The following is a 27,727-nucleotide window of genomic DNA, read 5'->3' as shown; positions in this document are numbered from 1 at the left end:
AGACCGGTTGACTAAGTCGGCGCACTTTATTCCTATGCGCGTGAGAGATTCGGTAGATCACCTTGCCGATTTGTATATTCGGGATGTAGTGAGATTGCACGGGGTCCCAGTGACGATTGTCTCAGATAGAGATCCTCGTTTTACTGCTAGGTTGTGGCAGAGTTTGCAGAGTGCCTTGGGCACTAAGTTGACCTTTAGTACGGCTTATCATCCTCAGACTGACGGGCAGTCCGAGCGTACTATTCAGATCCTCGAGGATATGCTTCGGGGTTGTGTCCTGGATTTCAGTGGGACGTGGGAGAGGCACTTGCCATTGGTAGAGTTTGCCTACAACAACAGTTTTCAGTCTAGCATCGGTATGGCACCGTTTGAGGCCTTGTATGGCCGACCGTGTAGGTCTCCAGTTTGTTGGGCCGAGGTGGGTGATGCACCTTTGTTGGGTCCGGAGTTGGTTAGGGAGACGACGGAGAAAGTTGAGCTTATCCGTAGGAGGCTTGTTACAGCCCAGAGTCGACAAAAGAGTTATGCCGACCGTAGGAGGAGGCCTTTGGCGTTTGAGGTAGGTGATCATGTCTTTTTGAAGATATCACCTAGACGAGGCCTGATGAGGTTTGGGAAGAGTGGGAAGTTATCCCCTCGGTTTATTGGTCCTTTTGAGATCCTTGAGAGGATTGGTGAGGTTGCTTATCGGTTAGCCTTACCGCCGCAGTTGTCCGGGGTACATGACGTGTTTCATGTGAGTATGCTTCGGAAGTATGAGCCAAATCCATCACATGTGTTGGATTGGACTGATTTAGAGGTAGATGAGGATGCCTCGTATAAGGAGAGACCGGTTCGGGTCTTGGATAGGCGGGATCAGGTCCTGCGTGGCAAGACCATTCCTTTGGTGAAAGTCTTATGGAAACATCACGGAGTGGAGGAAGCCACTTGGGAACGTGAGTTGGAAGTCCGAGAGAAATATCCGGACTTGTTTGTTGATATGTAATCTTATATTTAAATTTTACATTTTTGTTGAACTTAAGAGCTTTTATATATGTCTTAAGTTGTGAAACATTGAAAATGTTTTGATTATTGGAAGTATGTTTGGAACTTGCCTCATATGGAAGTTGAATGTGACACTATATGTGTTGAATATATTGTTGAAATTGGAAAGATAGTGCATAATGTTAATGCATGTTGAAAATACATATGTTGTTTACATATTGTGATATGTCTCTTGTTAAAGGGATGGGATGACCGGTAATGGGTCGAATTGTTGAATGTTAAAATGTAACATTGTTTAAAATGGAGGAAAACTTGTTTTTGAAAACTTGTGTTTAATTTCGGGGACGAAATTCTTTAAGGGGGGGAGGTTATAGCGATCCCAGGTTTACCCTTGTTGTATAGTGATCCGGACATGTGTCCGTGGATGTTGGTAGTTGTTTATTATCTTGTTTACATCCTTTCTTACTTTGTATTTGAGTTATAGGATGTGTTGAGCGGGTTTGTTACAGGTTGGTTGAGTTTAGAAACCAAAACTAGTTGCCCAGATTTTTGGCCTGTACGCTCGAGCGGAGGTGTTGGCGCTCGAGCGTAGATTACATCCATCCAGTATCTTGTTGTGCAGTGTTGTGAGCTCGAGCGTAGGGTTGGGAGCTCGAGCGGAGGCCTGGTTCTGCAAAAGTGCTGGGCGAGTGCATTCTGCGCTCGAGCGGGAGGTTGGCCGCTCGAGCGGAAGTCTGTGAGTGGCCGCTCGAGCGGGGTGTTTTACGCTCGAGCGGAGACCTGGGTTAAAGTCCCGAAATTGTGACTTTTCAAATCACTTTTTCACTTTCTCTTCTCTCTCTTACTTTTCCAAAATCACCATTGTTGAGCCTCTCACGCTAGACTCTACCTTCTCTCTAGGTTTTGATCTAGTAGGAGTGATTTACTCACCTTTGGCCTTTACAAAAAGGTTGTTGATCGTCGAGGGCTTCATTTTAATCTGAAAATCTCGGGTTTTGGAGCACGTTGGGTTTTGTCGTCTTCTCCTTTGGGACTCCGAAATTGAGGTAGGGATATCCTACTCCTCTCTATGGGTTTTGTCTTTAAATTTTGGTATTTTGAGATGTTGGGCTTGGTTTGGTAAATTTGTGAAAGTTTGGGGCTTTTGTGTAATTTTACAAAAGTTGGGGTTTTATTCATAATAAACCTAGATGCATGTCTGGCATAGAAAAATAGAATGATTGTTGAATCATTGATGAAAATGGGACCTAAGGGTTGAAATGGTAATTATGGAAAATGGCCTAATTACATTGTTTAATTAATTGGGATAATTAATTGGTGAGAAATGAGGAAATGAAATGTTGATTGAATATCCATTTGTGCATTTATTTTCTGTTTTAGAAATAATTGCTTTGGGCTATCGGTGGAGGATAGTCGAGATTGTTGTAGACAATGCATGATGATTAGGTAAACGGAAACTAATCAATGGAATGTGTCATGGAACTTGACGGTTGATAGAATACATTAATTGTGTGTATTGTGTGATTGTATATAGAACCAATGTGTTTATATACGTTATGTGTAGAGGAGGAGATAGGGGATGTACTCCGCGGTTTAGGGGAAGATAGGGGATGTACCTCTAAACCGGATAGGTATTGGGAGGAGATAGGGGATGAACTCCGTAGACAGAGCTCATATGCTTGTCTAGAGAAGTGAAGATAGAGCTCATATGCTTATCTTTGTGAAGTGTGGATACAGCTTGTATGCTTATCTGTGGATATTGTTGATATACATATCTGTTGTAGAGTGTGGATACAGCTTGTATGCTTATCTGTGGATATTGTTGATATACATATCTGTTGAGAATGTGGGTATAGCTTTTATGCTTATCTGAATGTGAGATATAGTTTTTATACATATCTATGGAAATGATGATAGAGCTAGCATGCTTATCTGTTGAAAAAGGGAAAATGAAAAGTAATTGGGACTTGTAAGTCGTTGACATAAATATGTAATTTATGTGATTGTATCAGTGTTGACCAACTATCAATTGCTAATGTTTTAGTCATTGTCCATGGTTGGTTTAGTGTATTTCTACTGGGCTGTGGCTCACCCTATATGGGAATATCATTTTCAGGTACAGGAAGCATGCCACCTCCAAGGACATAGCTGGGAGGCTAGTGGCGGGCATAGTTTTGTCGTTTTACTTTTGATGTATTACATGTAATTTCAAGCCATGAGCTTAATGTGTAAACGAGTTAGAACTCTTTGTTGTAACCAAGTGTTAACTTGGAAAGCTGTAAGCCCGTAGGGCATTTTGTTATGAGGTTAACATGTAATACTTATGTCTTGGAATTCTAATGAATGAAAGGAATGCGGTTAGTTTAAATGTAAATGCATGTCTTATCTGATGGGTTTATTGTCATTATTTTGAGGGCGTTACAATTGAGCAATTCCAAAATTATGTAAAATTTTGTGATTGTCCACAAAAATTCATAGGACTTTCCAAAACATACTTTTTTGGGATGGGATTTTCGAATAAATTGCCCTTAATAAAACTAAATTTTAAAACAAAAACTCTAAATCTAAAACAAAAAAACTTCTCTACCAACCCATGCTACTTGCTACCAGCTCACTTGTTAGTGCGTACTGCCACCACCCCTCCCAACCCATCAACCATTGACACCACCCTCTCCCCCACCTATTGCTGCCATTTGTAACTATTCCATTCCTCTTCCATCACACCCACTACTAGCTCATTGACTCCCTCAAACCCTGTCTCTGCCACCCTTTCCCCAGTCAACTCCCGTCTCGCCATCTTGACACCCTAGCCCCTTCCCGTCACCTCTAATCCCTCGTTTCCTCTGTCAACACCCCATCTTCTATGAAACCCTACAACCACAAAACACCACCACTCTCAACCTATAAACCTTTAGATTTGAATACCCTAGGCCTCCCCCCTTAAAAGTCTCTCTGTTTCTCTCTCTCATACATGATTTGCAAAGGTAAGTCAATTGGGGTTTCACGATTATGAGAGGAGGGGATAGAGGCCAGCAAGAAAGTTAGTAGGTATCATGGTGGTGGAGAAGTGGGTGGCATATATATAGGAGAGGGACTAGGGTGGTCGTTGGAAGTGGTGCTGGTTGTGGGATAGGTTGTGTGGGTTAGGGTATGGAGGGTTAGAGACGTCAAGATATGCAAGGTTAGATGTGAGAGTACTTCGGAAATATATGGTGAAAAGAGGAAAAAAAATCCAAGCTTTAAATGAGTATGAAAAGGTGGGTGTAAGAAGTTGAATTTGTGGTGTAAACATAGGCTCCCTTTTCGAACATGGCACCAAAAAGTGTTGACATCGAACAATTTTTTTCTGTTACTTAGATGGTTTATAATTGACTGTAAACTTCAAACCTCATGTTTTTTTCTTTTTTCTTTTTCAATTTTTTGAAAGGGAAATGCACTATGTAATGTTTATACATTGAAATATGTGAAAATATTTAAAAACATATAGTAAAAAAATGTATGAAATTATGTCAAATGTGTATTGAAATTTTAAACTTTTTGACATTATTTGGTTTCTAACTGCCAATGGATAGTTATTCACAAGACTCCTTTTCAAATCATAGGATATATATATATATATATATATTGTATGTTCATCAAACCTTGAGGGTTTGTCTTTGGTATTTTGCTCTTAAAAATATGATAGAGGAATATTGGGCCACAAAAATGAAAACATAAACATAATGAAAGAAAATAAAGAAAAAAGAAAAGAAAAGAAAAATGTGCAAATGAACAAAAAATGTTAGTTTTAGGAATCCCAAATATCATGTGTTTCCATCGTTTAATCAAAGTATCTTAAAACTTCTGATATCTCAATGGAATGTTATAATCCTTTCAAATCAATGGATCCTTATTTGGTTTCTATTTATTTATTGTTTCTTTTCAAAATTTGGAATTATTAGATGGAAGGTTTAGTGAAGGTGTGAAAGAAGGAATCAAATACTACAACACCTCATAGATTCTTGCCAATGGTTATTGATTCAACCTCAACTCTTTCATAATCTATTTAACAAGTCAAAATGCATATATATATATATATATATATATGTATTCTTATGTGAAGACATATGTTTGTCCTAAATTATATATGCAGGTATAAAGCCCTTTGTGACTTTTCTTCAATTTGATGTTCCCCAAGCTTTGGAAGATGAGTATGGAGGCTTCTTAAGCTCTCGAATTGTGTAAGTCAATCATGTTAATTTCATCATATGATCAGTCTGTATAACTGCCTATCCAAGACATTTAAAAGTTGTTCATGAATTTTTAAAGAACTTGATGATGTGTGTACAGCTAGGGATTAGTTGTCATTTTTTAGTTATTCATAGTAGTTGTTAATTAGATTAGTTGTATTACTTAATTGTAAATCTTTTCTTGTATTGCCTCATATAGCTATATATACCTCCATATTGGAAAAGAATAAAATAATCTGTTATATTCCAGCATGGTATCAGAGCATCGATCCTAAAACTTTTCCTCTCTTTTTTCTTCTGCGATTTTTACCCTAACATATTATCCGACCAATTCCGATCTGGTCTGAAAAGTCTGCCGCTGCCACTATCGCTGGAAACTGCTTTACGGCCGCTACTATGCAATCTTTCTGCCGATTATTGCTATTCTTCCTATTTACTCTCAACATGGGTGATGAAAACTCTGTTGCTACCCCTTCTCCAACTACTGTGACTTTGCATCAAGACAACTCTACAAATCACCCCAGACAAATTGGATGGCTCAAATTGCTCCACGTGGTCTCAAAGTGTGGAGGTGTATTCACAGGAAGAGGAAAAGTGCAGTATTTAACTGGAAAAAAAACCTAAACCCAATGAAACAGATGCTGCTTACTCTACTTGGTTGGAGGATAATGCCATGGTTAAATCTTAGCTTCTTAATTCAATGACCTCTAATGTTAGGGTTGTGTTTCTTCGTCTCCCTACCACTCATGATGTTTGGGATGCGATTTCCCAAACCTATTTTGTGGGCAAGGATGATGCTTCACAGATGTATGAACTCCGATGTCGGTCTCATGAGACACGCCAGAATGGTAAGTCTGTGGTTGATTACTATGGTGCTCTTCAACTTATTTGGCACGAATTGGACCTTCTGAGTGCAATGAAGTCTGCCACAGATGCTGCCACCCAGAAAAAGAAGATTGAGAAGGATCATTTATATGATTTTTTGGCTGGTCTTGATCCTAGTTTGGACTAGGTTTGGAGTGTCCGTAATGCTTTTGCTTTTGTACGCCATGAAGAGCTTTGTCAGACCACTGACTCTAAAAAAATCTCGTGTTAAGAGCATTTGTTGTTCGCCAGACTGACACAATTACGTGAAGGAAAAGAGAAAAAATAAGGATAAGTATTAAATAAATTTATAGATTTAAATTATGAATTTTTAGTTTTTTTTTTTTTTAGTTTTTTTTTTTTTTTTTTTGAAGTTGTGAGTTTCTAACATTAACTGTTTGAATTAGTCAAAAAAATTGCATTTTATTAACGAAAATGTAATTTATTTTTTAAATTTTGACACAAATTTTACAAAACTTCATTGAAGTCCAATTTTTTTTTTAAAAATATAATTTTTGAATTTGTTATCAAACAAATAATATATATCATAACTCTTTTAGTAATTTATTATAAACGTGACAATCTCTCTCTCTCTCAACTATGGCCTTTGATTATATAGAAAATGAAAATAAAAAACCACTAAAACAAGTGGGCCGAAAAGATGCATTTTAATTCGATAGTTAATAATGTCATCCTCCTGGCTTGTTCACTTGCCACAAAAAAAAAAAAAAAAAAAAAAAAAAATTAGACTAATTTTTCAATTTTTTCCTTATCATTTTTTTTTTTATTTTTTTTTTATAAATTATGGATGCTGGAAATGATGGTAGAGGTTTTTATTTTTTATTTTTCCACTGTAAATTCTTAGTTTGGAAGCCCTTTTTTCACTTAAAAATGTTGAAAAAGCTCAAAGAATAAGCCCTTTTTTTGGTTTAAAAAAAAAAGCCCCCCCCCCCTCCCAAAAAAAAAAAAGGCTCAAATAAGCCAAATTATTTGGCCATTCAGTTTTTTTTTTTTTTCCCAACTACATCATCGATAATGATTAATGCCAAAATAATAATGTCACATGCTATGAATATAATGGGTCTACCTGAGCATTGTGGGCTCATTGAATCAGCCACTTACGCTTATCCACTTACTAGATTTCGAACCAACATGATTTTCCTTTGGTTTTTTTGGGATTTTTTTTAAGGTTCTTGATATTAAGATTTTTTATAGCATAAAGAACCTTTAATATTTTCATAATGTCTAAGGTCTCTCAACATCATAGAGAATTTCTCTGGACAAATCATAGAGAAAATTCCAAATTTCTCTGGACACATCACAGAGAAAATCTCACCAGAGAAATTTCCATCTCCACCCCAGAGAAATTTACTCAACCCCAGAGAAAATCCCCTTCAACCAGAGAAATTGAATTGTGTTGTCTGCAATTTGATGGCTTCAGTGCTTTGGATGCATATTCATAGAGAAAATCTCACCAGAGAGTTTCTCTAGATTCAACCCAGAAAAATTTCCCTCTCCACCCCAGAAAAATTTACTCAACCCCAGAGAAATCCCCTCTAACTCGAGAAATTCACTTGTGTTGTCTGCAGTTTGATGGCTTCAGTGATTTGATCCAACATTATTCTTACACTACAAAAAGAGACTTGATCCAATAACTATATTGATGTCTATATTCATAATGAATTAAACATACAAAGCAATCCATGGAAATTCTATGGGGTCAAGACCTTGAACATTCAAATTTCTTTGGACTAATTTCTCTGGACTAACATTCAAATTTCTCTGGACTAACATCAAAAACCCTTGAACTTTTTTCAAATTTCTCTGAACTAACATTCAAATTTCTCTAGATCTCTAGACTAACATAAAAAACCCTTGACCATTTCACAAATTTCTCTGTACTAATATTCAAATTTCTCAAGATCAGCATTCAAATCCCTCTATCTATCAAGAGAAAATTGAACACCACGGAAAAAATTAAACATGGCAGAGAAAATTAACCAAACCAGAGAAAGGTTTAACAGCAAGGTGGTTTTGTTTTCACTGCCCTAAGATTATAAGAAAGGGTTCCTAATAACAAAAAGTTAAATAAGGAAGAATTTCTAGTAGCTTATGATCATAATAAACAATTTGAAAAACTAGCAAGACTACCTTGTTATTTCTTACATCTTCAATGATATCCTCAAGCAGATCAATTCTACAAACTTGCCCAGATAACCACAATGTTCAAGGTAGGCTCATCCTCAAAATCAACCATTTCACCAAAAGAGATGTCTTTTGTGGAAGTATCATTGAAACTACCACTTGATCTTGGTTTCTTGTGATCACTATTTATAACTGCTAATTGAAAGCTACCTTCTGGAGCATCTGGTGCACATTCTTGGATGGGTGATAGAGCCACGTGAACCACAAAATTCTCTAACTCTGATTGATTAACATCTAACCATGATTGTTCTCATTGCTTTCTTCATGGACCATAGCGAGGAGGAGGAGGTGATAGGATCGGGGGATCAATGCTCTAAAGAAGCTTCGAGAGTGGTCGGAGATTGTCGCCGAGCCACGGTGGAAGACCTTCATACAACTGTTCAATCGAAGCAAGAGTGGCCGAGGAGTTCTTGACATAGGGCTTCTTGGATTGATCGAGCTGGATCGACGAAAGAGAGCCTTAGCAACAAGGAGAGAGAAGAGGTGAGGCGTGAGTCTGAGAGAGAAAGAAGAGAAAGAGAGGGTGAAGGTTTGAAGCCGTGAGGCATATCAAATTTCTCTGTAATACATGAATGTGGGATTGAGGGACCTTAGACATCATAAAATAATGTTGTGAATCTCTTCCATTACTAAAGATGGGAGATGGACCTTAGACTAATTTTTCTTATTTTTTTTATCTTTGATTTTTCTCTACTTTTTTAAATCAAAAAGTTGACTTAAAAGAAGTTGTTAAACTAAATTTGTCACCTCTCACCACTTGGGGTTAAATTACTATTGATGATGTCATGACCTGAAATGGATAAAGTAGTGGTGAATCTCACCCGGTGTTGGTGTGATGTAAACCAAAAACCCTCCAAATAAATTAGAGAAGAAAACTTGAAAAGAAAGCTAGGAATTAGGATTCGGGTATTGATTTCCCTAATGAATTGAACATGTCAACCTTATATAGTTTGGTCTTCACATGTTGATAAGTGGTCTTTAGTGGTTCAAGATTCCTTTCAGCCGTTTTGCCTACACGTGTCCTCATTTACAATGTTATAACTCTCATACAGATTTAATTGTGAGAATAACTTAACCATGTTCGAAACTACACGTGCCTACACGTGTCCTCATTTACATTTTTGCAATTATCAACAAACTATGATTGACTAAGCTAGCATTTTTTTTTATTATATATATTTATAAAATTTTGAAAGTTGTAAACAAAAATTTATTTGATGTTCATTTTTATTTTTTAAAATTGTTAGCAGTTTACAAAATTTATTAAACTCTTAACTTAAAACAAATTAGTTTCACATGTTAAGAAAAATAATTTCTCTCTTTAATTCCTTCAAGCCACACCACCATCGGGCATCACATCTGGCCACTCCAATTGACGGAAATCCCCTCCAAGCACTTGTAACACCCTCAAAATAATAACATTAAACCCATCAAATAAGACATGCATTGACATATAAACAAACCACCTTCTATTATTCATTAGCGTCTCATTACATAAGTATTACATGTTAACATCAAAACAAAATGCCCTACGGGCTTACAGCTTTCCAAGTTAACACTTGGATACATCAAAAGAGCACTAACTCGTACACGTTAAGCCCTTGGCTTGAGTTTACATATAATACATCGAAAGTAAATCAACAAAAGTGTGCCCGCCTCTAGCCTCCCAAGCTATGTCCTTGGAGGTGGCATGCTACCTGTACCTGAAAATGATATTCCCATATAGGGTGAGCCACAGCCCAATAGAAATACACTAAACCAACCATGAACAATGACTAAAATATTAGCAATTGATAGATGGTCAACACTGATACATTCACATAAATTACACATTTATGTCATACGACTTATGAGTCCAAATTACTTTTCATTTTCCCTTTTTTCAACAGATAGGCATAAAAGCACTACCCACATTCTCAACAGATATGTATAACATCAATATCCACATTCTCAGATAAGCAAATAAGCTATATCCACATTCTACAACAGATATGTATAACAACAATATCCACAGATAAGCATATAAGCTATATCCACATTTCACAAGGATAAGCATAAGAGCTCTATCTTTACTTCTCTAGACAAGCATATGAGCTGTATCTACGGAGTTCATCCCCTATCTTCTCCCATCACTATCCGGTTTAGAGGTACATCCCATATCTTCCCCTAAACCGCGGAGTACATCCCCTTTCTCCTCCTCTACACATAATGTATACAAACACAATGGTTCTATATACAATTACCCAATACATACAGTTAATGTATTCTATCAACCGTCAAGTTCCATGACACATTTCATTGATTAATTTCAGTTTGCCTAATCATCATGCATTGTCTACAACAATCACGACTATCCTCCACCGATAGCTCAAAGCAGTTATTTCTAAACAGAAAATAAATGCACAATGGATATTCAATCAACATTTCATTTCCTCATTCTTCACAATTAATTATCCCAATTAATTAAATAATGTAATTAGGTCAATTCCCATAATTAACATTTCAACCCTTAGGTCCCATTTTCATCAATGATTTAACATTTATTCCATTTCTCTATGCCAAACATGCATATAGGTTTATTATGAATAAAACCCCAACTTTTGTAAAATTACACAAAAGCCCCAAACTTTCACAAAATTACCAAACCAACCCCAACTTCTCAAAATACCAAAATTTAAAGACAAAATCCATAGAGAGGAATAGGATATCCCTACCTCAAATTCGGAGCTCCAAAGGAGAAGGTGACAAAACCAAACGTACTCCAAAACCCGTGATTTTCAGATTAAAAAGTAGCCCTCGACGATCAACAACTTTTTTTGTAAAGGCCAAAGGTGAGCAAACCACTCTTACTAGATCAAAACCTAGAGAGAAGGTAGAGTTCTAGAGTGAGAGGCTCAACAATAGTGATTTTGGAAAAGTAAGAGAGAGAAGAGAAAGTGAAAAAGTGATTTGAAAAGTCACAATTTCGGGACTTAAACCCAGTCTCCCGCTCGAGCGTAAAACACCCCGCTCGAGCGGCACTCACACAACCCTGCTCGAGCGGCCAAGCCCACGCTCGAGCGTACAACACTGCACAAAAATACTGGATGGGTGTATTCCCCGCTCGAGCGCCAACACCGCCGCTCGAGCGGACAGGCCAAAAACTGGGCAACTAGTTTTGGTTTCTAAACTCAACCAACTTGAAACAAATCCGCCCAACTGTAACGCCCTCAAAATAATAACAATAAACCCATCAGATAAGACACGCATCTACATATAAACTAACCTCATTCCTTTCATTCATTAGAATTCCAAGACATAAGTATTACATGTTAACATCATAACAAAATGCCCTACGGGCTTACAGCTTTCCAAGTTAACACTTGGTTACAACAAAGAGTTCTAACTCGTTACACATTAAGCCCTTGGCTTGAAATTACATATAATACATCAAAAGTAAAACGACAAAACTATGCCCGCCACTAGCCTCTCCAGCTATGTCCTTGGAGGTGGCATGCTTCCTGTACCTGAAAATGATATTCCCATATAGGGTGAGCCACAGCCCAGTAGAAATACACTAAACCAACCATGGACAATGACTAAAACATTAGCAATTGATAGTTGGTCAACACTGATACAATCACATAAATTACATATTTATGTCAACGACTTACAAGTCCCAATTACTCTTCATTTTCCCTTTTTCAACAGATAAGCATGCTAGCTCTATCATCATTTCCACAGATATGTATAAAAACTATATCTCACATTCAGATAAGCATAAAAGCTATATCCACAATCTCAACAGATATGTATATCAACAATATCCACAGATAAGCATACAAGCTGTATCCACACTCTACAACAGATATGTATATCAACAATATCCACAGATAAGCATACAAGCTGTATCCACACTTCACTTCACAAAGATAAGCATATGAGCTCTATCTTCACTTCTCTAGACAAGCATATGAGCTCTGTCTACGGAGTACATCCCCTATCTCCTCCAAATACCTATCCGGTTTAGAGGTACATCCCCTATCTTCCCCTAAACCGCGGAGTACATCCCCTATCTCCTCCTCTACACATAACGTATATAAACACATTGGTTCTATATACAATTACACAATACAAACAATTAATGTATTCTAGCAACTGTCAAGTTCCATAACACATTCCATTGATTAGTTTCAGTTTGCCTAATCAACATACATTGTCTACAACAATCACGACTATCCTCCACCGATAGCCCCAAGCAGTTATTTCTAAAACAGAAAATAAATGCGCAAATGGATATTCAATCAACATTTCATTTCCTCATTTCTCACCAATTAATTATCCCAATTAATTAAACAATGTAATTAGGCCATTTTCCATAATTACTATTTCAACCCTTAGGTCCCATTTTCATCAATGATTCAACAACCATTCCATTTTTCTATGCCAAACATGCATCTAGGTTTATTATGAATGAAACCCCAACTTTTGGATAATTGCACAAAAGCCCCAAACTTTCACAAAATTACCACACCAAGCCCAACATCTCAAAATACCAAAATTTAAAGACAAAACCCATAGAGAGGAGTAGGATATCCCTACCTCAAATTCGGAGTCCCAAAGGAGAAGACGACAAAACCCAACGTGCTCCAAAACCCGAGATTTTCAGATTAAAAAGAAGCCCTCGACGATCAACAACCTTTTTGTAAAGGCCAAAGGTGAGTAAATCACTCCTACTAGATCAAAACCTAGAGAGAAGGTAGTATCTAGAGTGAGAGGCTCAACAATGGTGATTTTGGAAAAGTAAGAGAGAGAAGAGAAAGCAAAAAGTGATTTGAAAAGTCACAATTTCGGGACTTAAACCCAGTCTTCCGCTCGAGCGTAAAACACCCCGCTCGAGCGTCCACTCACAGACGTCCGCTCGAGCGGCCAACCTCCCGCTCGAGCGCAGAATGCACTCGCCCAGCACTTTTGCAGAACCAGGACTCCGCTCGAGCTCCCAACCCTACGCTCGAGCTCACAACACTGCACAACAAGATACTGGATGGACGTAATCTACGCTCGAGCGCCAACACCTCCGCTCGAGCGTACAGGCCAAAAAATCTGGGCAACTAGTTTTGGTTTCTAAACTCAACCAACCTGTAACAAACCCGCTCAACACATCCTATAACTCAAATACAATGTAAGAAAGGATGTAAACAAGATAATGAACAACTACCAACATCCACGGACACATGTCCGGATCACTATACAACAAGGGTAAATCCGGGATCGCTATAACCTCCCCCCCTTAAAGAATTTCGCCCCCGAAATTAAGCACAAGTTGCAAAACAAGCTTTCCTCCATTTTAAACAGTGTTACACTTGAACAGTCAACAATTCGACCCATTACCGGTCATCCCATCCCTTAAACAAGAGACAAATCACAATATGTAAACAACATATGTACTTTCAACATGCATCAACATTATGCACTATCCTTCCAATTTCAACAATATATTCAACAGATATAATGTTACATTCAACTTCCATATGAGGCAAGTTCCAAAACATACTTTCAATAAACCAAACATTCTCAATGTTTCACAACTTAAGACATATATAAAAGCTCTTAAGTTCAACAAAATGTAAAATTCAAATACAAGATTACATATCAATAAACAAGTCCGGATATTTCTCACGGACTTCCAACTCACGTTCCCAAGTGGCTTCCTCCACTCCGTGATGTTTCCACAAGACTTTCACCAAAGGAATGGTCTTGCCACGCAGGACCTGATCCCGCCTATCCAAGACCCGAACCGGTCTCTCCTCATACGAGGCATCCTCATCTACCTCTAAATCGCTCCAATCCAGCACATGTGATGGATCTGGCTCATACTTCCGAAGCATACTCACATGAAACACGTCATGCACCCCGGACAACTGCGGCGGTAAGGCTAACCGATAAGCAACCTCACCTATCCTCTCAAGGATCTCAAAAGGACCAATAAACCGAGGGGACAACTTCCCACTCTTCCCAAACCTCATCAGGCCTCGCCTAGGTGATATCTTCAGAAAGACATGATCACCTACCTCAAACGCCAAAGGCCTCCTCCTACGGTCGGCATAACTCTTTTGTCGACTCTGGGCTGTAACAAGTCTCCTACGGATAAGCTCAACTTTCTCCGTCGTCTCCCTAACCAACTCCGGACCCCACAAAGGTGCATCACCCACCTCGGCCCAACAAACTGGAGACCTACACGGTCGGCCATACAAGGCCTCAAACGGTGCCAAACCGATGCTAGACTGAAAACTGTTGTTGTAGGCAAACTCTACCAAGGGTAAGTGCCTCTCCCACGTCCCACTGAAGTCCAGGACACAACCCCGAAGCATATCCTCGAGGATCTGAACAGTACGCTCGGACTGCCCGTCAGTCTGAGGATGATAAGCCGTACTAAAGGTCAACTTAGTGCCCAAGGCACTCTGCAAACTCTGCCACAACCTAGCAGTAAAACGAGGATCTCTATCTGAGACAATCGTCACTGGGACCCCGTGCAATCTCACTACGTCCCGAATATACAAATCGGCAAGATGATCTACCGAATCTCTCACGCGCATAGGAATAAAGTGCGCCGACTTAGTCAACCGGTCTACAACCACCCAAATAGCATCACTACCCCGCTGAGTCCTCGGAAGACCTACAACGAAGTCCATAGTGACATGCTCCCACTTCCACTCGGCAATAGGCAAGGGTTGCAACAAACCCGCTGGCCTCTGATGCTCGGCCTTCACTTGCTGGCAAGTAAGGCACTTCGATACGAAAACAGCCACATCTCTCTTCATACCCCGCCACCAAAATTGGCGACCCAAATCCTGATACATCTTAGTACCTCCCGGATGCACCGCAAGGCGCGAATGATGAAACTCTCGGAGTACTTTCTCTCGGCAAGACTCTGGTACAAACAAACGGTCTCGGTATCTCACACTCAGGTCGGGATACACCGTCAAACCCTTCTCAACTTTCCCACTGGAGATCTTCTCTCGGAGGGATTCTACCTCAAGGTCACCTCTCTGTGCCTCTAACACTCTAATCACAAGTGTAGGCTGCGCAACTACAGAAAACAAGGCCGCAGCCTCAACAGATTCGCCCAGTAGCAAATCAAACTCGCCAAGTGCTCCCAACATCTCCCATTCCCGGATGGCTATACAAGCTACATCACTAATGGTTTTCCTACTAAGGGCATCAGCCACAACATTGGCCTTTCCCGGATGATAATGCAACTCAAAATCATAATCCTCGATGAACTCCATCCATCTCCTCTGCCTCAAATTCAAGTCTCTCTGTGTAAACAGATACTTCAAACTCTTGTGATCCGAGAATACCTCGAACCTCTCACCATAAAGGTAGTGCCTCCAGATTTTCAAGGCAAAGATCACAGCTGCTAACTCTAAGTCGTGTGTGGGGTAATTCTTCTCGTGTATTTTCAACTGACGTGAGCCATAAGCTACCACTTTCCCCTCTTGCATCAACACACAACCCAAACCCTCTCGTGAGGCATCACAATAAACCGCATAACCCAACCCTCTCTCCGGAATAATCAACACCGGAGCGGTGGTCAATCTAACTTTCAACTCTTGGAACGACTTTTCACAAGTCTTACTCCACACAAACTTGACTCCCTTCTGAGTCAGCCTAGTCAACGGTGACGCTAACCTGGAGAAATCCTTCACAAACCGACGGTAATACCGAGCTAATCCCAGAAAACTGCGGATCTCAAACACACTCTTAGGCTGTGCCCAATCTTGCACTGCCTCAACCTTGGATGTATCAACAGACACCCCTTCCCCGGATACCACATGGCCTAAGAACTTGACTTCCCCCAGCCAGAACTCACACTTCCCAAACTTGGCATACAGCCTATGGGCTCTAAGTAACTCAAGCACCACTCTCAAGTGTTCCTCGTGCTCCTCCTTAGATGACGAATAGATAAGGATATCGTCTACAAAAACAACCACAAAGCGGTCTAAGAACTCCCGGAAAATCCGGTTCATCAAGTCCATAAAGACTGCCGGTGCATTGGTAAGCCCAAATGGCATCACCAGAAACTCATAATGGCCATACCGCGTACGGAATGCCGTCTTCGGAATATCTTCCTCCCTGACCCTCAACTGATGGTAACCCGATCTCAAGTCTATCTTAGAGAAACAACGGGAACCCTTCAACTGGTCAAACAAATCATCTATACGGGGCATAGGATACTTATTCTTAACCGTAGCCCGATTCAACTTCCGGTAGTCAATACACAATCTCAAGGCACCATCTTTCTTTTTAACAAAGAGGGCCGGTGCTCCCCACGGTGAAACACTAGGGCGAACAAAGCCCTTATCTAGCAATTCCTGGAGCTGAACTTTCAACTCAACCAACTCTGCTGGAGCAAAACGGTAAGGTGCCATAGAAATCGGCGCCGTACCAGGCACTAAATCAATAGAGAACTCTATCTCTCGGTGAGGTGGCAAACTAACAAGATCTTCGGGAAAGACATCCGAATACTCACAAACCACCCTCGGCAATACATGCTGGGTCTCACCACTCTCACCACTCTCAAAGCTAGCAAGTAGACTACTAAGCTCACTTCGCCCTCGCGAATCATACCCCGGTGGAAAAACACTACCAACCCGGTCTCCCAAGAAATGGAACCACTCCCCGCTCAAGGTACACAATGTAACCCTCTGGCGGTAGCAATCAATAACAGCCCGGTATGACGATAACCAGTCCATACCCAAAATAACATCAAAACCCTTCATGGGCATGACAACAAACGGAAAAGGAAGCCTATAGTCGGCGACCTCTATATCACATCCTCTAACACCCTGTTTCAGAATCAACTCACCACCCAAAGGTGATACCACACAAATAGGAGATGCTAACTGTGCTAACTCCAATTCCAAAACAGATGCAAATGCAGCAGATACAAAAGAATGAGATGCACCCGTGTCTATCAACACATTAGCAACTGAGTTGCAAAACAGAAAAGTACCTCTCACTACTGATGGAGCCGGTACTAAATCCTGCGCGGTAACAGCATACACGCGCCCCGTAGGCCCCTGGTCTACCTGCTCACCTCTCGGAGCAAAAGACTGCTGCACAGACTGGGATGACGAAGCTCCCGGATTGGCCCTCGAGGCCTGCACAGACTGAGCTGGCTGAAAACCCTGCGTCTGCCTAGAACCAGACGCTCCCGAAGTGGCACTCAACTGTGGGCAAAACCTCTTCATGTGCCCAGGTTGTCCACACTGATAACAAGTCAAGAGCTGCCCCCTGCCCAAACTCTGACTCGGCGGTCTAGCTGAAGAAGAAGCAGCTTTCTGACTCCCACCCTTCTGCGGGCAAACCGAAACCTTGTGACCCAGCTGGCCACACTTGTAACAAGTGAATTCTCCCTGACTGCCTCTCCCCGAGCCTACACTAGGCACTGGAAAGGTCGATCTAGAGACTGCACCCTGAGACTGTTGAGGGTTATAACCCTTCTGCCTCCTGCCATCACTCTGACTATCCTGGCTCCTCTTGGAGCCTCTCTGACCCTCATCCTCCTCCTGCATCATAAGCTCCATATGAGCTGCAGCATCCACTAGGTGTCTATACTCTCGAATGTAAGACCCACCAATTCTCAACTTGAGGCCCCGCCTCAACTTCCGCTCAAACTCATAACAACGGCGTTCCTCAGACGCCACCAGTTCAGGTGCAAACCTGGACAGACTGGTAAAAGTAGCCTCAAACTCGGCCACTGACAAGCCCTGCTGATTAAGCCGGCTAAACTGATCCCTCAGCTTCTCCCTAGCTGCTGCTGATAAAAACCTCTCCTGAAAAGCATTCACAAACGCCTCCCAAGTACCACCAACACGAGCTTTCTCGTATTTCCACCATTGACCCGCATCTCCCTTCAGTTGGAAAGATGCCAAGGTCACTTTCAGTGCTCCGTCCTCGATGCCAAGCATCTCAAACGTCTTCGTTGTCTGTTCGAGCCATTCATCTGCCTTAAGCGGCTCTTTAGGATCCCCGATAAACTCATCCGGATTACACCGAAAGAACTCCCTCTTCAAGAAGGAAGGCCCTGTCTCAGCTGCCTGATTCCCAGCTCTAAGAATACCTAAAGCTCCTGCTATCTCTCTGGCCAAGGCACCCATAGCCTGCTGACCTACTGGCTCAGCCACATTGGCCTGCCCAACTCCCTCCTGCACTGCCGGAATCTCACCCTGTAACGGTACTTCCTGCCTCGCAGGTCTACCACGCCTAGCACCTCTTCCTCGTCCTGACATCCTAATAAAGGCAACACAGAACGTTAGCACATTCCTAAGTGTGCCGAAACTAAACACTCACGTCCTAATGCATGGACAAGTGTAATTCACTCCACATAAGCACATAAACACATAAGCACTTACGAATTTCATTTCCGGATAATGATAGTCCCGAGACGTTACTAGAGTTCCGGTTAGAAACAGCGTTGATCAAGTGCTTTTCCAACAAGACTCCCAGAAACTCAAGGATCCAATCAATATCCCAGAAATTAAATCCCATACCCACATAGTCACATAAGCATGTTAGCATTTAAGCACATAGCATATGATATTACATCTAAGTCTCTACCAAGCGAGACAAACCCATTGTGATACTAAATCACTTCCCACGTACCCAAAGTATTCGAACCCGGTACGCTCTGATACCAAGTTGTAACGCCCTCAAAATAATAACAATAAACCCATCAGATAAGACACGCATCTACATATAAACTAACCTCATTCCTTTCATTCATTAGAATTCCAAGACATAAGTATTACATGTTAACATCATAACAAAATGCCCTACGGGCTTACAGCTTTCCAAGTTAACACTTGGTTACAACAAAGAGTTCTAACTCGTTACACATTAAGCCCTTGGCTTGAAATTACATATAATACATCAAAAGTAAAACGACAAAACTATGCCCGCCACTAGCCTCTCCAGCTATGTCCTTGGAGGTGGCATGCTTCCTGTACCTGAAAATGATATTCCCATATAGGGTGAGCCACAGCCCAGTAGAAATACACTAAACCAACCATGGACAATGACTAAAACATTAGCAATTGATAGTTGGTCAACACTGATACAATCACATAAATTACATATTTATGTCAACGACTTACAAGTCCCAATTACTCTTCATTTTCCCTTTTTCAACAGATAAGCATGCTAGCTCTATCATCATTTCCACAGATATGTATAAAAACTATATCTCACATTCAGATAAGCATAAAAGCTATATCCACAATCTCAACAGATATGTATATCAACAATATCCACAGATAAGCATACAAGCTGTATCCACACTCTACAACAGATATGTATATCAACAATATCCACAGATAAGCATACAAGCTGTATCCACACTTCACTTCACAAAGATAAGCATATGAGCTCTATCTTCACTTCTCTAGACAAGCATATGAGCTCTGTCTACGGAGTACATCCCCTATCTCCTCCAAATACCTATCCGGTTTAGAGGTGCATCCCCTATCTTCCCCTAAACCGCGGAGTACATCCCCTATCTCCTCCTCTACACATAACGTATATAAACACATTGGTTCTATATACAATTACACAATACAAACAATTAATGTATTCTAGCAACTGTCAAGTTCCATAACACATTCCATTGATTAGTTTCAGTTTGCCTAATCAACATACATTGTCTACAACAATCACGACTATCCTCCACCGATAGCCCCAAGCAGTTATTTCTAAAACAGAAAATAAATGCGCAAATGGATATTCAATCAACATTTCATTTCCTCATTTCTCACCAATTAATTATCCCAATTAATTAAACAATGTAATTAGGCCATTTTCCATAATTACTATTTCAACCCTTAGGTCCCATTTTCATCAATGATTCAACAACCATTCCATTTTTCTATGCCAAACATGCATCTAGGTTTATTATGAATGAAACCCCAACTTTTGGATAATTGCACAAAAGCCCCAAACTTTCACAAAATTACCACACCAAGCCCAACATCTCAAAATACCAAAATTTAAAGACAAAACCCATAGAGAGGAGTAGGATATCCCTACCTCAAATTCGGAGTCCCAAAGGAGAAGACGACAAAACCCAACGTGCTCCAAAACCCGAGATTTTCAGATTAAAAAGAAGCCCTCGACGATCAACAACCTTTTTGTAAAGGCCAAAGGTGAGTAAATCACTCCTACTAGATCAAAACCTAGAGAGAAGGTAGTATCTAGAGTGAGAGGCTCAACAATGGTGATTTTGGAAAAGTAAGAGAGAGAAGAGAAAGCAAAAAGTGATTTGAAAAGTCACAATTTCGGGACTTAAACCCAGTCTTCCGCTCGAGCGTAAAACACCCCGCTCGAGCGTCCACTCACAGACGTCCGCTCGAGCGGCCAACCTCCCGCTCGAGCGCAGAATGCACTCGCCCAGCACTTTTGCAGAACCAGGACTCCGCTCGAGCTCCCAACCCTACGCTCGAGCTCACAACACTGCACAACAAGATACTGGATGGACGTAATCTACGCTCGAGCGCCAACACCTCCGCTCGAGCGTACAGGCCAAAAAATCTGGGCAACTAGTTTTGGTTTCTAAACTCAACCAACCTGTAACAAACCCGCTCAACACATCCTATAACTCAAATACAATGTAAGAAAGGATGTAAACAAGATAATGAACAACTACCAACATCCACGGACACATGTCCGGATCACTATACAACAAGGGTAAATCCGGGATCGCTATACCAACACATCCTATAACCCAAATACGAAGTAAAAAGGATGTAAACAAGATAATAATCAACTACTAACATCCACGGACACATGTCCGGATCTCTGTACAACAAGGGTAAACCCGGGATCGCTATAGCACTAATAACCACATCTTGCTGGAAACTACTTTTGGTTGCCTCCTCCTGCCAAAAATCACCTCTAACAATATATCCAGTTGTCAGCAATTACTTTTGATTACTCCCTTATTTTCAAAACAAAATTTAAAACATATATCCAGTTGTCAGCAATTACTTTCGATTACTTCCTTATTTTCAAAACAAAATTTAAAACATATATGCGTATTAAACATTTTTTTTATTTATCAAAAATAAATATAAACATGATTAATTTTTAACTCTAATAAAAGATTCTGTGAAATAAAATCAAATTGTTAGGCCTTAATTGCAAAGAACAAGTTCAAACAGTTTAATTAACTTGTCTTTGTCCAGCCTCATTGCGTTGGACTTTTCTATTTAGTTTGCTTCCACGAAAGAAACGTATGGGATTTTGGACACACTGATTAATATTTTTAGAGAAATATTATATATGATTGATTATATATATATATATATATCAATTTTTACATGAATATTAATAATTAATTCTCTTATGTAAATTTAATTATTAAAATATATTTTTTTTTGGATTCCTAATTATTAAAATATTTAATAAAGATAAAATAATATCTTATTATATAATTTGATAAAAAAAAATTAAATAATATATAACAATCCTAGTATTTTTAATCATGGCTTAGTTGCAAAGTATTTGAACCCATAACCCTAAAACTGTAATTGTCAATCCTAGACATTTCTTGAAGAATTAATTAATAAGATTAAGTGATCTGATTTGCCACGGCACAACTGATCGGTTGGAAGCCATATCATCTTCCCACCAACTTCAACTAGGAGCTTAAAATATGTGCTGGGCAAATCACAACGTGGCACCGCACCATTCTGTCACATATATTATAATAAAATTAATGTGTATTTATACAAAAACGATAACCATATGGAATGGAATGTTTATATGAAATTTTTGACAAAAATAATGTTGTAGTGACATTTTTTAAAATATCACAAAAATTATATCATTTGTTATATATATATATATCTAGAATTCTAATTATATTATGAGGATCATGTTAACAACCACCAGCTGACTTGTGGTTGACACCAAAATTTTCACAACTAATTCATACACCATGGATTTGCTAGACAACCAATAAGATGGTGCACATCCGCCAAATTAGCAAAATTCTGTCCTACATTTACATACACAGTCCCCCATCAATTGAAAATTTTTGAGTAGTTACAAATTTTATAGACAATTTTGGAGGAAAAAAATGTGATAGACCTAAAAACATATTTATGAGTTCTGTGTTATATATTTAATCTTTGATTTTGTGTGATTATGGATCCTGTTGGGCAGTGGTACCAAGGAATCATGTGAAGGTTTGAGAAGTGGGAAAGATCTTATAAAGGAAAAAGATTGGTCAGCGGTGGTCGATGGTGGCTCTGAGTAGAAAAGAACAAAATGGGAAAGAGTTTGACTGCAACATTTCAACGCCATATACAAGCAAGGGATTTTTCTTAATTTTCTTCCCATATTTTTGGGATATTAATTTGTTACGTTAGTTTATATAGGATATTTTGTCATATACATGATGACGGACTCGATTACTCAATAAGCACAATTCCAATTTTCCAAATCATATGCTTGCAGATGCTCAATTTTGTCGGAGAGGAACGGTTCGCCACCAACACCAACGGTTTTGGAAACACATAAGGCGATCACTTGGCTTTGCTTCTCACTTGGCTTTGCTGCCATACAAGAAACACATAAGGCGATCACAGAGATGGGTGACAAAGCCTACGTAACGCTCGAGCAGAGGTTTGAACATAATAGAAAGCTCACTTAGTACCCAGTGAGCTCACCCCCCTCAAATTCAGTTCCAACACTGGAGAAGGCACAACACTACCATCCTCTCGCCCTCAATACTTCCTTAAGAACTCCGTCAAACAAGCAAAAACCAGCCTAGGTATAAATTCTGAGGATAGTTTCACCACCAGTTTTACTGAAGCTGAGAGGATTGGGGAGGACACTTTCTATCACCTTTGGGATCAAAAACCTCAAAATGGGGCGCCTCAAGATCAAGTTCAAACAGGAATTAGTATGAATGTCTGGATCAGTGGGGCGCCTCAAGATCAAGTTCAAAGAACGTAAATTTTCCCCTCGTGTGACCACAATAGGTCTGGCCTTGTAACCTGACAATCTGGGAATATCGCGGACAGGGACCAACAAACCCTCCTCTAGATCAGTGGTGGGATCAAAGGAAGGCAAAAGCATCTAAACAGAAATTGTATTTACAAGAAACATCATTTTCATCAATTACAACATTCGCACCCCTAACCATATACAATATAATTGACAAAAGTAATGATCAAGACCAATTCTCCACAATTTATACAATATAATTGACAAAACTCCATATAAACTGAAAAGAGAAGGAAGTGAGAAATATTACATCTGTTAGGTCACCAACATATACAAACAACATATAATTAGTTAAACCAAAAAATAGTAATAATTGAAGTCTAACAACAACAAGAAGCCTGATAGAAGAACACATTAGAAAGATATCTGACAAAAGTATTTACCAAGCTAGAAGAGGTTAGAAAGACATTACATGGTGAGAAATGCTTGAATTTTGGAAGAAAAGAACACAAATCCACAACAAAAGTGGAAGGCACCACAAAAAAAGAACTCAAATCCACATTATATGGTAACTAGGATTCCAAAAAAAGAACTCAAATGCACTGGGAAACTCGATTCCAAGGTTGTGCGTTGTGTCTTTATTGGTTATTCTACTACTCATAAGGGTTACAAATGCTATGATCCTCACACTCGCAAAGTGTATGTTAGTATGGATGTTACTTTCTGTAAATCTGATTGTTATAGATCAACACGAGTTATCTTTTTCCCTTTCTAGTCAGCGGACTATTATTTGTGGTGAGGGGAGCCTGCCATTGCCATTGGTGGTCGTTTGGATAGGGTTGATCTTATTCTCGACGTCTGAAAGAGCAAGCTTTCCTTGTGCCACCAAACCCATCATCAGTCTATTCCTCTATCATCTGTGTGGGCCTTCCGGTGGGCTTTATGAAGAGCATAAGCACAAGCCCAGCATTAACTTAAATATTATGTTGGACCACATAAGAAGTGAATGGAAACAGGATGAAGCCCAAATCACAAAATATCAATCACCAGCCCCGCCATCCATTGAGGAAATTGTAGGTCCATTGAGATCAAATAAGCAACTGAGTCAATATGAAGCAGAAATAAAACAAAGAAGAGTGATCAATACAAATCAACCGAATAGTGAGTCGAAAAGGAAAAGAAGACCGGGGCAAAAGAAGGCATGGTCAAGGTGAAGAGGGGCAATTTTGAGGGCAGCAGCAGTGGCCCTCTCATCATCAGTGTCACAAACTAGAGATCATAACAGAAGAAGAAAGGACAGAGATGCAAGATGACAAAAATCGTAGGGATATTACAATTTAAGACACTAACATTTTCATGGTATTCATCAATCTATACTTTGGTAGTACAGTTATTGTTTACAATTTAAGACACGAACAAATTTTTTATGAGATCACCTCTATTACATGTACTGCTGGTGATGTGGGGAACTGACGTAGTTGTTATTTTTGCAATAAAACTACTAAATCCTTTCAATTTTTTTCCGTCATTGTATGCGTTATTGAGAAGATTTAATTACCATCATATCCTTACTGGCTTTGTCCATGGCCTGGATTTAGGAGATTAAGTGGTATTGGGTGACCCCATTTTAAAGTTGCTGATTTTGATTCAAGATCCTATACCTCCATTTTGTAGAATATTTTATCCATATTATCGTATAACTTTTTATCCATATATTTTTATTTTGTTTTAATTATATGACTCTAGCTTGCTAGAGCATTTGAAATACAATTTTCAGAAGGAAAACAAATCAAGGAGTCAAACATGTATACTAAGTAGTACGAGTTTGCGACGAGTCACTACAGCCCGTATTTACTAAGAGTTGCTTTTCACATGATTGGGTGAAGAAAAACCCTCTCATTGATTCTGAGTATCCTCATTGGCATCTTGAGTAAGTACATATTTCTATCTTTGCTATTTATCCAAGTAATTCATTCATTTGTCTTTTCATTCAATTTTTTTGTCATTCACTTTGTAGGGATATACTCAATGGCATCATATACTTCAGATTTACATTGAGACAACCACATGGAGAAATTTGTGCAAACGATGTCTATTTGGTTAATGGACATGCCAAGTTGGGCAAAACTCTAAATCCTGAGTGGTAGACATTTGGGGATGACATTGACAAGTTCTGCGGCATAGTCAAGTCTCTATTCAGGTCCAAAGGGTCAAAACTTCCCTTTGGTTTGGATCATTTGCGTAGATACGTGCAAAAATACAACAAATTTAAAAAGTACAGTATTTCTTTAATTATGATTTTTTAAGTATTGTATAGTGTTTTTATTCCTATTGATGCTCACGCTTTTTGTTATACAGGCATTTAATGAATGCAATTAATCATCCGATGCCAGAATGGTGTTTAACAAGAGAATAGGCAACTAGCCTATACTCGTATCTTGCATCTAAAATCAACAAGATCTGATGATTAATTACATTCATCAAATGCTTATATAACAAAAAGCGTGAGAATCAATATAATAAAAACACTATACAATACTTAAAAAATCATAATTAAAGAAATACTACACTTTCCAAAACAAAGGGAAATTTAGACCATTTGGACTTGAAGAGAGATTTAACCATACCACAGAATTTGTCAATGTCATCCCCCAATGACTTCTCGTACCTCTCAGGATTTACAGCTTTGCCCAACTTGGCATTTCCATTAACTAAGTAGACATTATTTGCACAAATTTCTCTATGTGGTTGTCTCAATACATCTGAAGTATATGATGCCATTAAATATATCCTTACAGAGTAAATGACCAAAAAAATTTGAATGAAAAGACAAAAAAATAAATGAATGAATTACTTGGATAAATAGCAAAGATGACATAGACATGCACTTACCCCAAGATGCCAATAAAAGACTTACTCAACCTTTCAGGATACTTAGAATTAATGAGAGGGTTTTTCTTCACCCAATCGTGTAGAGTTCCTTCTACCACCTCTGTGAAAACAACAAAACTACTTTGACACTTTCCAATTACTCTCAGTAAATACGGACTGCAGTGACTCGTCGCAAAATCGTACCACCATTATAAATCTTTTGATTGTGACTCAAGGTGGTACACCACTTTTATACTATTTTGTGTACTTCCAAGGTAACCAATATACATGTTTGAATCCTCAATTTGTTTTCCTTCTAAAAATTGTATTTCAAATGCTTTAGCAAGCTAGTCATATAATAAAAACAAAATATATGGATAAAAAGTTAGCTATAAGATAATATGGATAAAATATTCTACAAAATGGAGGTATAGGATAAAACATACTATGGTATCTGGATCAACAGCCATCTTAAATCAAAATCAGTAACTCTAAAATGGGGTAACTCTCTGTAACAAATTAGAATAACAAACCACAATAAATAGTTAACATACTTCTAGTGCAACCACTTAATCTCCTAAATCCAGGCCATTGACAAAGCCAACAAACTATAAGTACAATAAGGATATGAAGGCAATTAAATCTTCTCAATAACGCATACAATGACAAAAAAATTAAAAGGTTCTGATTCAATAGACCGGCAAAGGATCTAGCAGTTTTATTGCAAAAATAACCACGTCAGTTCCCCACATCACCAACAGTACATGTAGCAGATGTGAACTCATAAAACTAAACTAACGAGTAACAAATTACTCTACTAAACAATAACTATACCACCAAAGTATAGACTAATGAATCCCATGAAAATGTTAGTGTCTTAAATTGTAATATCCCTATAGTTATCATCAGTTTTTCAAACTTGAGTGCACATACGAAGATGAATGCAGCTGCATGAACTTAACTTAGAGAATCAAAGCTAAAAGAATCAATATATAGTAAAGAAACCTGATGCATGATTGCAGGGCTAAGAAGGTCAACTTAACATTCTGCACTGATGTTTCAAGCTAAGATAGTCCAAGTGATCATAGTCTTTATCTCAAGGTCAATTAGAAAAAATGGACACATGGTCTGGAATTTAGTATTATAATTTAAAACAGTTAAAAGTAAAATATAAATCTCTCTTTCTTAGGTCCACATAGACACAAGTACATACCATATGTATTGATCGTATAGGGGGGAACTATTAGATCACCACTAGTCCCAAAAACTTAAGATGTTAGGAAACGAGCTTAATAATATACATCAAGCTCAAAAGCTTAAGTTGTCTGGAAATGAGCTCAACAATGTATATCAAGCTCTTCAATAGGGACAAGTGACTTTTAGAATGCTGTCATATCAGCATCCATAGAGGAACAAAGGCCATTATATGGTTCACATTCATCTTAGCACCCTTATCTTCATCATAAATCTTGGAACCCTCTATGGATGTTATCATCAGTTTTTCAAACTTGAGTGCACATACGAAGATGAATGCAGCTGCATGAACTTAACTTAGAGAATCAAAGCTAAAAGAATCAATATATAGT

Source organism: Camellia sinensis, chromosome 7 (assembly GCF_055761805.1).
Source record: "Camellia sinensis isolate YWXY chromosome 7, ASM5576180v1, whole genome shotgun sequence".
Taxonomy (NCBI): domain Eukaryota; kingdom Viridiplantae; phylum Streptophyta; class Magnoliopsida; order Ericales; family Theaceae; genus Camellia; species Camellia sinensis.
Note: the sequence above shows the minus strand (reverse complement) of the source record.